This window comes from Kogia breviceps, chromosome X, assembly GCF_026419965.1.
Source record: "Kogia breviceps isolate mKogBre1 chromosome X, mKogBre1 haplotype 1, whole genome shotgun sequence".
Taxonomy (NCBI): Eukaryota; Metazoa; Chordata; class Mammalia; order Artiodactyla; family Physeteridae; genus Kogia; species Kogia breviceps.
This window is the reverse complement of record NC_081330.1, coordinates 32,000,061-32,012,978: the sequence shown is the minus strand read 5'-3', so window position 1 is coordinate 32,012,978 and position 12,918 is coordinate 32,000,061. Positions and strand designations below refer to the sequence as shown.

At 35.6% G+C, this 12,918-nt stretch overlaps 1 protein-coding gene and 1 non-coding gene across 2 annotated transcripts in view; both read left to right on the top strand.

Annotated features, from left to right (window-relative positions):
- Positions 1-12,918, top strand: part of HTR2C (5-hydroxytryptamine receptor 2C) — a 256,248-nt gene that overhangs the window by 40,376 nt on the left and 202,954 nt on the right. The window lies entirely within an intron of this gene.
- LOC131749075 (small nucleolar RNA SNORA35) lies at positions 3,233-3,361 on the top strand. Its single transcript, XR_009333187.1, has one exon. It is a non-coding gene; the product is annotated as a small nucleolar RNA SNORA35 (small nucleolar RNA).

Here is a 12,918-nt window from a genome sequence, read left to right as displayed (position 1 = left end):
GGTGATTACAGTGAATTTTATCTTTTTTCCTCCCACTTGAGTCTCTGGTGGTTAGAATAAAGAATGAGTGGACTAAGTTATCTGGATAATATACCCTTAAATATTAGATTAATTAACCAAAATAATTATGGAGAATTACTATGTGATGAGCACTATGCCAGGAATTGTGGGCGTTGCAGATAACTCTTAGCTAGGATCTATGACATCTCAGGTTGCTTATAATCCTATTGGTGAGATAAGATTAATTATGGAAAAACAAACAAAAAAGGAATAATGTTACAAAAAGCCAAATCATGTGCTCTGAGCAATAAAGATTATACAGGTACAAAGGGGAGGAATCAATGAAGCCTGCATTTCAGCCTTTCAGAATCTTCAGGAAGTGAGCTTACAAATTGGGATGAATTGTACACAAATTTGCCATCATTATCTCTTCCATCTCATTAAGCAGTCTATTTGTCTTTTTACACCTTACCCAGGCATTCACGTAAGTATCTTGTACATAAGTATCTTATATGCATAAATATTTGCTGGTTGATCGATTAAATTTTGAGAAGGATATTAGTAAAAGCAAGCAAAAGAGAGACATTTTGCTTTTCTGTCCAATATATAGTTATCTTGAGAAAAATCTGTATTGACCATGGATAGAGTACCTTATCATTAGATCATAGTGCCAGTCTGAAAGTAAAGTTTATAGATCTGCTTCTTAAAGAGTGCAGTGCCCAGTAGCTCACCCTCACAACATTGAAGAATGAAGGTAAAAATGTGAATGCTTGCTGGATTCTGAAAACAATTTTGGTTCACTGGTCTGCATCAATTAGTCATGACTTAGAATATCAAGATTTTAATAATGCCAGTAGTTAACTTTTCAGCAGAAATGTTTCTCTAATGCTTCATACATCCAAAAATTGAAGCAAATATTTAAATAGTGTGAGTTTGGTCTCCTTTTAGGAGCAGTATTTAAGTAGTATCTATCTTATGCTTAAGAAAAGCAGGGTTTCTTTTTTTTAATCTTCATATCTTTATATTAAGGAACTTATGTTTGTTTAGACATGCTCCTCTTCCACAAAAACAAGAGGCATTGAATGATATTGTTGCAATTAATGCTAGGCAAGTGCATAATTTTACTGGAACATGGTTAGACAATAATGACACATCATCACAGATAGGGAGAGAATGGCTACCACTGATGAAGTATTGATAAAAACCTTGACTAAATTTATTTTAGGTGAATTATCTCTACTACAGTGTTGTATTTTGATGAGTATACATACTGGAAGTTATATTATAATTTAGCATTAAGTCTGTTGCAATCATACTTACATATAAAATACTCTAGGAAACTGCAAATGCTTTTCAAAATTGTGGAATAATGAACACATATTTTTCTACATGATGAACTAAATGGAATGACAACTTCATAAATGAATAGTCTTCTAAAGAAAATGTGAACTATTAGAACACATAATTAATAAACAGTTTGTCACATGTTATTTTCCACCTTTTTGTATTTATATCCATCAAATAGTCTGCACATTGAAGACAGTATCTATAGTCTAACAGGTTAACCAACAGTTTGGAAATAAGTCTACCTTGTTGGAAAAATAGAAACGAGTGTGAATTCATATTTTTCTCTTCAATTTGCCATTATTCTAGAATTTTAGGCAGGAAAATACGTTCTTTATCAGTCATAAATAAGCGTCATTGTACACTTTAAATTTGGGAGTACACTTTTTCTCTACTCTTAAATTAGGTATTGCTTACTTTTAAATTGTTTTCTTCCTCCTCATTTTAAAAAATATTTCACCAGCAAGGGCCTAGAATATCACCGGTAGTTCTCATTTTGCTGAGAAAGTTCTCGTATTTGATTCCATTCTCTTTCAGGTGTGTAAGAAAAGTTCTAAACCTCAACTTTGGTAATGAACCTTCCTTATCCAGGGAGGGCAGGCAAGAAAGAAATGGAACATTTTATACCTCTTGTATTGATAAAATCTTTAAAGTTTGAAAGAACCAAGCATTTGAGGGAATGTGAATCCACTAGATTTCTTATGCATTACTGGCAGAAGTATACACTGTACAACTACTAAGGGAAAAAAGTTGGCATTATCTCCTAAAAGTGAATATTCACAATGTGTATACAATGTAGTGTTTTATTTTTTCATTGATTAATCGATTTTGTCAATGGAACCATTTTCATGAGATGATAATGGTGATTCACATAGCAATGGTTATAGTTAATCCAGTCCTATGCACTTAAGGCCCAACCATTTTTCAAATTCCAGGATGGCTGAGCACCCAAGGGGGCATCATTTGGTAAGGCAACAAAATAGGCTAGGGCAAAACTAGAAGGGTATAGAAAAAGGCTTTTTTTTAATAGGAAAACTCTACATTTAGAGTAGTGCTTTGTTCATAGAATTTTATCAATGACTTCATGAAGCAAATAATGAAAAAGAAGTAATAATGATTATTTGCCAATGGCTGCTTGAGGTGACAAATTTTTAGTCATAACCAGGAGAAAAAATGGGAGGCACATCAAATGGATAGTTTTCTGTTTTATACATTTGGGAGAATGTGAGTTCCTTCCAGTTACAGAGGAAAAATGTGTCTTTGTCTTTTACATAATTTCAGAGTAGTGATCTACAAATTCTCATCAAGAAACTTTAGGCAATTTTAAATAGTCATATTCAACATTTAAGCCAACATAAACAATTAGGTATAAAGCAACTTGGCTTTTGTAAGGGAAAATTATAAGACAAGTAGAAAAATATGGAATTATTAACAAAAAATATCTAAAAATGTTTAACTAACTTCCTCACAAATGTAATTTGAAAAAGAAAAAGAGAATTGCCATTGGTTACGTGGGAGGCATTTAGTTGTGACAATAGCTATTATTGATTGAACATCTACTAATGTCACCTACTGGACTGGACTCTACAAGTTATTTCTTCTAACTCTCGCAACAGTCACATATGAGGAAACATAGGCCAAGAGGGCTTTAATGAGTTTCCAAGGTTCCACAGCTAGTGAGTGTCAGAGCCTGGATTCTGAACCCAGACCTGCCTGATTCTAAACTCACAATTCCTTCACCTGAAGCTGACCCATGTGTGCGGTCGGTAGCCATGTCGAGGGAATGAAGCAATGGATCCTGAGATGTTTCAGGTCTCCCATCCACACCGTCCTTCAAGCTGGTTCTTCAGCACAAAACACAGTGTCCCGACCCTAGCTCCACTGTCAACAGCACTGGCAAGTGGCCCACTGGGCTCCTCCTTGACCAACTGGGCATTGAGCAGTGCCAAAGCAAATCCCTCCACAAAGCTGGGAGAGTCATGCTGTGGGCTACTCCTGCGTGCAGGTGGGTACATATCTCCTGGGTCCTGGGACCCTGCCTAAGAAAAGTGAGGAGGTGGAGAAACAAATCAAGCAGCTCAGTATCTGCTACTACTAGATAAAAGTGACTATGTTTGAATCAGCTTAATAGCAGGTACTCAGTAAATGTTATCACCGTTATTGCTTATTATCATCGTAATTGCTAGCTGTGTAGCTCTTAGCAATTCACATTAACCCTCTTAGACTCAGTGTCCTAGTCCATAAAATAAGCTTGACACTACTGGAATGATCTAAGATTGTCATGGTGATTATATTACAAAATAAATTCATTTATATTCCCTGACAAATTGCTCATTAAGTGTTAGGAGAGATAAGTTGTTTTCTCCTTTTGATGTGACAAAAATAGATTATAATTATCTTATAGATTTTGGCTCTTGTGTATTTTATTTGCCCCACATTCTTACCAGCTTCCTCACAAACTAGCCTTCCCCTGCCTCTTCATTCCCTGTAGATAGTTTAACAGTCTATTTAAATCTAGTGCTGACAGAATTTCTTTCCCAATTATTTCTTGTAATTTAGATCTACGCTCAAGACCCATTCCTAGCCCCTTCTTTCCTTCATAATACCTTTGAATACACAAGTACCCCTTGAACCTCTCCCTCTATCACACAGTTTGGCAATAACTAGTTTCCCATTTTTTGTACTCATTTATGTCAGTAACTTATTGGCTAAGTTGTAAACTCTTTGAAAACAAAGACCCTATCTTCTCATACATCTTAGTACTTACTGCAGCACCTAGCCCCTTGCCTTGCATAAAGTAGAAGCTCAATAAATAATTACTGATGGAAAAATTCATGTAAGTTACCTATGAAGTCATTCATTGATTCTTATAACCAGGACTTGAAGACAAGATCTAGAAAGTTGAATACCCTAGTTTTAGTACCATACAAAACATGGCAGTGTTTTATGTGGCAAATAAAACATAGACTGAGGGCTTCCCTGGTGGCGCAGTGGTTGAGAATCCGCCTGCCGATGCAGGGGACACGGGTTCGTGCCCCGGTCCGGGAGGACCCCACATGCCGCGGAGCGGCTGGGCCCGTAAGCCATGGCCGCTGGGCCTGCGCGTCCGGAGCCTGTGCTCCGCAACGGGAGAGGCCACAACAGTGAGAGGACCGCATACCGCAAAAAAAAAAAAAAAAACAAAACACATAGACTGAAAACTCATTTAAAATCAAGAAAAGATTAGTTTGTGAGAGATGAATTCATGATAAGTTATTTAAGTGAAAATAGTTATTTTGAAGTAAGACCTCACACCTTTTTTGTGTTAACATTGTGGATGGTAAACTTGCCTTCCCAGGAAATGTCTTTAGGGCCTTCGGCCAGAAAGGACGTTGGGCTCATAGGTCTAACCTCAGGTCATAGCTATGTTCTGACAATTAAGCCAACATTGTAATATAGTATACACAACTTGCAGCTTATTATAATTTTAATATTTTCAGACAATTGAGATGATATATATCAGTGAAAAATATATATCGCACTAAATAAATCCTTGTTAATTGAAATACAAAATGAAATAAAAACTATGACACATTTTTTCTGACAATTGATAAGGAATAGATTTTTTATACAGTATATATATTTTCTTTTTTTTTTTTTTTTCCCCCGATACGCGGGCCTCTCACTGCTGTGGCCTCTCCCGTTGCAGAGCACAGGCTCCGGACACGCAGGCTCAGCGGCCGTGGCTCGCGGGCCCAGCCGCTCCGCGGCATGTGGGATCTTCCCGGACTGGGGCACGAACCCGCGTCCCCTGCATTGGCAGGCGGACTCTCAACCACTGCGCCACCAGGGAAGCCCCAAACTATCATCTTTATTGCCACCATTGAACCAAAGATAAAAGAAGTTTGAACATAAAGTATGTGAGTGATATGAAATGAAAGTAGAAAATGGGCCATGTGCCTCTATGTAAATTTCCTTGTCTTGAGGTTCCAAAAATTGGCCTCCTTTTTAAAAATGAAAGTAAATATCTTCTTTCTTAGGCATATGGCAAGATATTTATATGATCTAACTTTGTGAATTAATGTGTTATAATGATACAGAGTTTTATTTTTCCCCTCATTATTTTAATGTAGAACAAATGCTATTTGAACACTCCCCTATTCCTCCTCAGCCATATACACACATATTACACTGATTACAGTATGTGGGAAGACAGTCTTTTAAATAGATTTTTAAAACAATTTCTTAAAATAATGTAGTCTAAGGGCTTGTCTTGGAAGTCTGTGTGGGTAGGTGAGAATCTGTCAACATAATGTCTGTTCTCAGTATTTTTCCTAAGGGCAACATGTTATTTTGTTTCCCATGTGATTATTTTTGCTTTTTTTTTTTCCTGTTTGTATACTTTAATTTCATTTAGAAAATGAATGGAATGAGGAATGGCAAAGTATGAATGTTTAGATTCTCTCATAATATAGAATGATTTTTGTGATAAAGATTATGGATATGAATTCTCTTTGATAAACATCTGCTCATAGTTGAATAAAGTATTATTTAGTATAGAATGTAGTATTCAAAAGAAAAAGCAATTTATCTAGGAAATGCTTCTTCCCTTGTTGCATTTACCCTCTTGCTGGCTTGATGTATCTGTTTTGCCTATTTGACCTTTATTACTGTCAAGACAGCAAATTTCTATCTGGAGCAGATGGTGTAACTGCCATTGTTCAAGTGCTTAAAATTCATTCTGCTGCAGGGAAGTTTTATCATTACACCTCTAATTTGGCAATATTAATACATTGAAACTATGGACTGTTCTGTCTGGGATGTCTGAACCTTTGTTACATATCTGAAGAGAAAAATACATATTTATATGTATGAAAATGAAAATTGTATCAAAAAACTTGTTTGATTATTTCTTAACAAATGAATGTAAAGATTTTTTTCATTAAGTTAGTATATAGTATGATGGGTAAATGCTATAAAATTTTAGTCAGTCATTTTTTGTATATAAATTTATTGTGGACTTTACTTGTTTCCTTTATTAATGTCTCCATGTTTTATCCCAAAAGAAATTTTAAATCATAATGTGTCTTGATATTTTTGAATAGAGTATTTAAATTTAAATCTATTTTTAAACTTCAAATTTAGGCCTTTTTGTCTATAGCTCCTAACAGCACCCTGCCCGACCTACCCCACATGAAAGTCATGAGATTTCATATTTTACCATCAGGAAAATAGAGAGAATGCCATTTTTCTCACTCTTAGCCACATTTTCAATATTGGAATGATTAAAACTGGACCAGCAGAAGTTTTGCACTTAACTTTATCCTTACAACTTTAAGGCAACAAATGAATATTCTGTGGAAATATTCATAATAACTTGTAAACAAATAAAACATACATATACATATTCAGTAAATAGAATTCCGCAATATTCATAATTTTTCAGTGATTACTACTTTAGAAATAATTCCACTCGGTGTAATAAGGTAAACTATAAACAGTATCCCATAGTTGGACGATTATACTATCATTGGTGAATGATTCTAATTGAACACGTGTTGAGCAAGTCAACTGCTGTTAGGGAGATCATACATTCCAGTTCGTCCAGGATAGTCACAGTTTACACTTATCAAGCAAATATGAATACTTTCTTTGACTCTCAAGAGTGTACCAATTTGGATTCTAAGTTACATGCTATTCGATCTCTTCTGTACCCATACAAACCTAAGAGTTACATGCTGACATATGTGAAAGAAGTATAAGCAAATGTCCATTACCCAGAGGAGCATGCAAACTTATTAATGACAAAAGAAATACATGTGAACTCATTGCAAAATAATCCATAATTCTTTGTATTAAAATTCTAAATATGTGGTACAGGCAATAAGCAGTATTGGAATTCAGAGAGATAAATGGATGTCGACTAGAGCTGTTAAGCCTAGTTTAAGCTACTGCTCTGCTAAAGGGCCTTGCAGGCATGAGGTCACATGGACAAATTTCTGGGAATGGATATGATTATAGTTCACTGCTGATCAATCAACAGTGGAAATGACTGAATACAAAGAAGGGTATGGTAGAGAAAATAATCACTAAGGACTTGGAAATTCTGGTCTCTCATCCTGGCTCTGCCACTGGTCAACTTTATGTCATTGAGTAAATTACTTCTTCCCTTTGGCTTTATTTCCTTCACCTGTAAAAAGAGGGAGCGAACTGGATGCATCCATTCATCAGTTATTTATTGTGAGATTACTTTGTGCAAGGTACTCTACTAAGGGCTATGTAAAGGATCTCTAAAGTTCGTTTCCTGCTCTAACTTCTACAGAAATGTCACTTCCATCACCAATGTTTCCAGGGACATAGTTGTAACTGGTTTGGGATCATGTGCTTCTCTGCCACAAAAAAAGAGCATTTCTTGCAGGTAAGTTAACCCAAACCAGCAAATATTTGTTGTGTTGACTTGAAACTTTTCCTAGCAAGTGTCCTTTATTTCCTAACTGGATTAAGACTGTATTTTCATTCCCTCTGATAATGATGCAACCCTAGAATGGTGGGGGACTCTTTCAAGAGAAGCTGGCATTGCATATTTTCAGAGTGTGAAAACTACCATTATGCTACAGGTAACCAAGGCTTCAGACAGCTCAGCTGGGAAGCCTGGATACCTTGCACTGGTCTCCTTTGTCACTTCTCACAACTGAGGCCTGTTACCCATTCTGATATCATAAAGCTTGCTCTTGCTTGTTCTTATCACCTAAAAGGAGAGATCATGCTCTCTGGAGTAAAGTTGTAGCACCTGCACAAGGAACTGTACCACCTCAGAGAAGCTGAGATGTCTTCTGTGAATCCAGCTGGTTCAAGGCTGTAGGCCCACTTGCCTTGGCAGTTTTTCCTATCTCAGAGAGTGGAGAAAGCGGCCCAAACCATCAGAATGGATTATACATCACTTTTGATAATGCACATGGATCCTCCACTCCATTAACTGGAGAAGTTGGAGGTAGATCTAGTCTAAAAAGAATCTGAGGAACAAGAGAAAAATTGTACTGGTCTAATATTTATTCTGTCCTTTAAAATTGTGGTGTAATATCCACAAATAATTCTGAGCCTTAATATAGTAATATAAAATACAAGATCAAATATTAACAACTTTTAAGTTGCTACTTAGTTCATTTACGTTTGGCGCTTCATTAAACAGACAGATTTTTTTTTTTTGGTAAAAGTGCCAGGATGTATCTAAACCCAGCTGCAAGTTCACCTATCTGCTGTCAGTGTTGTTAGTGGTGGTTATGGTCATAGTGGGAGGGGATGAGAGGGAGAGAAGTCAAGATTTTATAAAGAATAGTTGAATGAAAAACAGAAGTAAAAGAAGAAATAGGATCTATAATAGATGTTTTATCATAAGTGATTGCTGCAATGAAAGCAAATAATGAAATTTAGAACTGAGGGTATTAATTTTCTCTGTATTGTAACTTTGCTTAGGATGGTGTAAACATTGCTATAAGGGGTTTCCCCTTACTTTTTGCACGGTTAGGCATGAAATGGAAAATTGAAGTCCTTTTAGGAAAATATTCCAAGTGAATTCCAAGTGCTAAGAAATCTCTACTAACCTTACATGTAGTGCCATTGAAAATTTTAAACTTTGAGTGCATTTTTTTCAGAAATATACTCCTGTACATTTAAATCTGTAAATGTACTAAAGCAACTACATAAAGCATTAAATCAGAGATATGAACAGCTGAAAACTGATAGGAGCTGAAAATAGAGTTGTAAGTAAATCACTGAGAATCTGTCTTTTCAAATATACTGCTCGTGAATTTTAAATCAATCTGTTTTATTCTGCCACTCATAATAGACTATTCTATCCCTTGATTTACAAAACACTTAAACTTCAAATACTTCTGACTAAAAGGGGGGAAATGGGAAGAGGAAAAATAAAAGACATATGGAATCACTTGACAATGTGCTGAAATATTAATCCACAGGCATCTCTGACTAAGTGTATTTTAAAATTAAGGCCAAATTCAAAAGTAGATTACTTCTTTTGAAAATGGCCTCAATTATTTCAGGGTGTAGAAGTAAAAACAATTTAAACCTCTACTCATTTTCTGTGTGTGTGTGTGTGTGTGTGTGTGTGTGTGTGTGTGTGTGTGTGTGTGTTTAATCATTGTTCTGGCAAAATAAGAGCATGATCTAAATTCTATGCCTCATTCCCAAACTTCTGGAGATTGGTGACACCTTACAGAGCTGTTGGAAGGTGTAAGACAAGAGAAGGAAAATGAAGATGTTAATTCACACTGAGCTCTGGAGGGGTAACCAGCCGTAGACAACCCAAAAAGCTGAGAACCTGAGCAAGACAAAATGTCATGAAGAGATTAGTGGTAGGACGGGAATAAAACATAAACCTACTAGAGCATGGACTTGAGGATATGGGGAGGGGGAAGGGTAAGCTGTGACGAAGTGAGAGAGTGGCATGGACATATATACACTACCAAATGTAAAATAGATAGCTAGTGGGAAGCAGCCGCATAGCACAGGGAGATCAGCTCTGTGCTTTGTGACCACCTAGAGGGGTGGGATAGGGAGGGTGGGAGGGAGGGAGATGCAAGAGGGAAGAGATATGGGAACATATGTATATGTATAACTGATTCACTGTGTTGTAAAGCAGAAACTAACACACCATTGTAAAACAGTTATGCTCCAATAAAGATGTTAAAAAAAAAAAAAAAAAGACATTGTACTTGCAATTGAAGAAAGCCAGAATTGGCTAAGGGAGAGTGAGTGTAAGAACAAAAAGAAAGGAATTTGACTTGAGATTAACAGGATGATGGGTACTTCCTGATGCCATACGAAACATTTCTAGGATAGAAAGCATCATAAGAAGATATATCTGCACCAATGGTGTTTTAGAGCAACTGACTGAGCTCTATAACAAAGTCATAGATTATTTTGTCTCTTTAATGTAGAAGGAAATAACTGATTAAATGGAATTTTTCACTGATTTTTCCAAACAAGCCTACTTACAGAATTTCAGAAATGGGGAGTGCCTTCTCAGATGGGCTCACGTGAACCTACTCATTTCCTGACCATGTATTGAGAACAAGTTGAGAGGCAGCAGCAAAATAGCTTGACAGTTCAATACAACAAATTCATAATTTAAGGACAAAGTCTATCCGTTTTAATACCTTCAAATAGGGATTTAATGGCATCTGTCGCCATCCATTATTGAAATGCAGAGGCATGAGATGTTATATTCCCTGGGCCTGTAGGTTAGTAAATACATAGATCAAATATGTTGTAAATGGAATTCTTGTACAACTTTAAAAGTGATCATTTGTGACATGTTTTGGGCCATTATGTAATACTATGTCATTACATTATATAATAATATGTCAACTGTTTCAATAATATTCTAAGAGAAGAATTAATATCCTTACTGATCTTTAATATTTTGGGTTTTGCTTTTGCTTGAGCAGCTCTATAAATGAATATTCATTTTGTACATTATTTTTATTGTGAAAAGAAAAATAAATGGCTTCTCTTGTTACAAAAAATAGCTCTATGAATATTCTGATCAAATTTTTATTAATTTATATTGTGATAAACAATGTGACATAAACATCTAAAAGCCATTTCCTGATGATTAAATTGTACATATTGTTAAATTCCATTTACAAATTATGTGAGGAACTTGTTTTTTAAGGAAAACATGATCAGAGCATTGACACATCTGTTAGGGCAGTCCCACCCAGCCTTTTTCAGAAGGTTGTATTCTGCCATAGTATAAAGAATCCTGATTTGTTCAAGAAATATTTCCAATCTAAAATCTTGGAGGCAGGTGCTCACTTGTCCTCCTCCATGCTTCGAAAATACAGGGAGGAGGCCAGAGTGGCAACTGTCACCATGATTGATTTCGTTGGGATAGAAGATTGGCCAGCTGATTGTAATCAATGGATTGAGAATTCTCTCAGAACAGTGAAACTGTTAAAACTCCTCAAGGTAGAACAAAGCAGTAATGTTTCAAAATTTAAGTATTTTGAAATGCAAGATACTTTTCTCATATCATCTATTCTTCTAAACAACACAATGTTTAAGCCATGTGTTGTTCACAGATTATAATGTTATAATGGTAAAATGTACACCCAATGACAAAAATAGTGATAAATGACTGAGATTCTTTATTTTAATTTTATATTGAACTTTGTATAATGCTACTTGGAAAAATTTTTGTAGAATTATTAGTAAAAGTAAGAAGATTCATATATGATCAAAATATTTTACAATCTTCCTGTCCTTAAGTTTGAAGTGTATTACAGATTAAGCTCAAGCCAGGAAGTAAGATTGTTTTATAGAACTCCATGATTCTCAAAACTGAAATTTGAAGTGAATGTGGTATATCATAATAGTGCAATTCAAATATAAATTTATCATTCATTTTTTATTCAACAAATACTTATATAACCCTTAATATGTGCAAGGTATTTTCCATGCATACTCTATTCCTAATGGTAACAATCTTAGCAACCTAGTAATGCAGGTAGTATTATCTTCAATTGATTGTTGATAATGCATCCCTGAACCATGGAATGTAGGATTGGCTGTCATCACTCTCTACGTTTCTGCTTAAATATATTTTACTCTCACTTTGAATGAAAAGGTGAAACATAAATATCATTAGGAGTGATTATTGAGTAGGAACAATCAAGGGAGGCTTCCTACATGGCATGGACCTCTGGCTAGAGGGAAGTACACAGATGGGTCATTAGCAAGTGGAACATTAAAGACTTTGTCAATAACATCTTATCTTTTGCAAGACCACAGGTAGAATTGTATCCACATTTTGATCTTATGAGACTCCAATCTCATTCTTCACAGAAGGTGAGTGTCACAGAGTATTCCCAGGCTATGCCATGTCGCAGTGAAGTTTGAGAGCAAATGTTTAACAGCTGCAGTTTTGGTAACAAATTATGCATATTTTAAAAATTATTGAAACTTATTTGAATTTGATATTCAGTGCAGTCACACAAACATCTTTTGAAGACTTAATAGATACCAGACTCTATGCTAAACACAATGAAAACAAAAGCATATTCTGTGCATTCAAGTAGTTTACAGCCTGGAGTTAGAGAGCTCTCAACCCCTTTCAAAAGTAGGACTCTTCAAAAAAAAAAAAAAAACTAGAATGCTTCTACCTTATGCATTTGAGTTACACCACCTATTATTATATTGTGCTTTCTGTTTCTCCTTGTTTCTTAAACTCAAAGGATTAAGTGTTCATTGGTAGTAGATTTTTTGCTTAAGTGCTACCTGACTACATTGGCATATAAAATTCACAAATAGACTCAGATATTTTTTTCTAACATAAAACTGTTTTCTGCTTTTGCTGAGTCCTTATATTTAAGAACATGAAATCAGGGCCCTTATACTCTGTTGGAACCTCTTCTGATATGGAGACTTTGGTTAGTATAGTCTCATTTAAAGATGAAGAATGTGGGAGTTCCTGGTTTGGCTAGTGGTTAGGATTCCGGGCTTTCATTGCCGTGGCCCAGGTTCAATTCCTGGTCAGGGAACTGAGATCCCTCGAGGTGTGGCCAAATAAATAAA